General features: G+C 54.6%; 3 non-coding genes across 3 annotated transcripts in view; all 3 read right to left on the bottom strand.

Moving 5' to 3' along the window:
- Positions 1–11: 11 nt before the first annotated feature.
- LOC123966527 lies at positions 12–124 on the bottom strand. Its single transcript, XR_006824016.1, has one exon. It is a non-coding gene; the product is annotated as a U5 spliceosomal RNA (small nuclear RNA).
- A 985-nt stretch (positions 125–1,109) lies between these two features.
- LOC123966524 lies at positions 1,110–1,301 on the bottom strand. The gene has a single exon (XR_006824012.1). It is a non-coding gene; the product is annotated as a U2 spliceosomal RNA (small nuclear RNA).
- A 405-nt stretch (positions 1,302–1,706) lies between these two features.
- The window catches only part of LOC123966526, a 196-nt gene continuing 25 nt past the window's right edge, over positions 1,707–1,877 (bottom strand). Inside the window, exon 1 of the small nuclear RNA XR_006824015.1 lies at positions 1,707–1,877. This exon is cut by the window's right edge and continues 25 nt beyond it. This is a non-coding gene — a small nuclear RNA (U2 spliceosomal RNA).

Raw genomic sequence — 1,877 nt, 5'->3', positions numbered from 1 at the left:
CGCACGAGGCTCGGCCACACGGCAGAGCCTGCCAAAAATAGTTTTAACTCATTGGCGTCCCTCTCCACGGAAGTCTTTAGTAAAAGGCGAAAGACTTGTACGTTATGAAGAGAAACCCGAGTAAGTACAGGCCCCTCCTCCAGAGCCGACGACGAGCCTAGTCGTCCCGGTCACTACCCTCACGGTAAGCCTCACTCTGCCTCTCGAGTCCCAAGTACCAGGCCACGCCCGTTCCCCTACCCCTCCCCAGGTCACGGCAGGCTCTATCCAATCGGGCTGCGGAGAGACGAAGGCCTGGCTTTTGGACAGAGGCTACCGAACGACTCGGGCTCTTGTAGCCTCTCGATGACGAGTGAGAGAAAGGGAGGGGAAATGTGGCCGATCGCTTCTCGGCCTTTTGGCCTAGACTGCAATCGCCTCCTCTTTCTGGTTAAAACCTTTGCCGGTTTGGGGCTTCGTTTTGTGTCACCAGCTTTTCTGGGAGGAGATTCACCTCATTCCTTGTGAATAAAATTTCAACTTTGCCGTAGTTGAAAAACTTTTGCAACAAGGAATTCATTGGTCCCGAGGACTGCCTACCTGTCCTCTGCCGGACTGCCACCTTGACCAGACCAAAGACGAGAAGGTAAGTGTGTTTTATTCACCGATTTAGCAGTTGTAGCAGGTTTTCTTGCTTCATTTTAGGTGTTTTAGTTTCTTGTATCCTTTCTACGCTGCGGTTCCTCCACCGTGTTGGCCAACCATGCCGGGCCTACGGAGGCGCCGCAGTGTCCCCTCCCCACCTTCTGAGAGGCTCTATCCAATCGGATTGCGGAGAAATGAAGGCCTGGCTTTTGGACACAGGCTACCGAGCATCCGAAATACTCGGGCTCTCGATGACGAGTGGGAGAAAGGGAGGGGAAGTGCAGGGCACATTTAACAGCCATGCCGGTCCCAAATATCCCCTCGTCGTCTGCCAATCAAAAGTGCAGATCTCGCTGCCTTCTTTGAGGCTTCAGCTGGCTGAAAGCAGCCGCCCGCCCTCGACTGGCGACTTTTTCGGGCCGGCGTCCGGCAGAGCGTCGAACCTCTGCGTTTGGGTCAGTATTTTGGTTTTACACAAGGCAGGAGAAGGGTGCACCGCCCCCGGAGGCACTGCAATACCGGGTCGATGCGTGGAGTGGACGGAGCAAGCCCCTCGTCTCAGCTCCCGGTGCTAAAAATCCATTTAATATGTTGCCCCCTTATAGGGGACATATCAGATATTAAACTGATGAGAACAGATGCTACACTTGATCTTAGCCAAAAGGCCGAGAAGCGATAACCCCCACTGGTTGCTTCCAGCGCCCACCTCCCGGAGCAGTTCTCCCCCTGCCGTGGTGCAGTGGTTTCAACCGGTTTCCTCCACCGTGTTGGCCAACCGTGCCGGGCCTACGGAGGCGCCGCAGTGTCCCCTCCCCACCTTCTGAGAGGCTCTATCCAATCGGATTGCGGAGAAATGAAGGCCTGGCTTTTGGACACAGGCTACCGAGCATCCGAAATACTCGGGCTCTCGATGACGAGTGGGAGAAAGGGAGGGGAAGTGCAGGGCACATTTAACAGCCATGCCGGTCCCAAATATCCCCTCGTCGTCTGCCAATCAAAAGTGCAAATCTCGCTGCCTTCTTTGAGGCTTCAGCTGGCTGAAAGCGGCCGCCCCCCCTCGACTGGTTTTACACAAGGCAGGAGAAGGGTGCACCGCTCCCGGTGGCACTGCAATACCGGGTCGATGCGTGGAGTGGACGGAGCAAGCCCCTCGTCTCAGCTCCCGGTGCTAAAAATCCATTTAATATGTTGCCCCCTTATAGGGGACATATCAGATATTAAACTGATAAGAACAGATTTTTTATTTTATTTTT

This window comes from Micropterus dolomieu, unplaced genomic scaffold, assembly GCF_021292245.1.
Source record: "Micropterus dolomieu isolate WLL.071019.BEF.003 ecotype Adirondacks unplaced genomic scaffold, ASM2129224v1 contig_13626, whole genome shotgun sequence".
Lineage (NCBI taxonomy): Eukaryota > Metazoa > Chordata > Actinopteri > Centrarchiformes > Centrarchidae > Micropterus > Micropterus dolomieu.
Note: the sequence above shows the minus strand (reverse complement) of the source record. Positions and strands in the feature narration are given on the sequence as shown.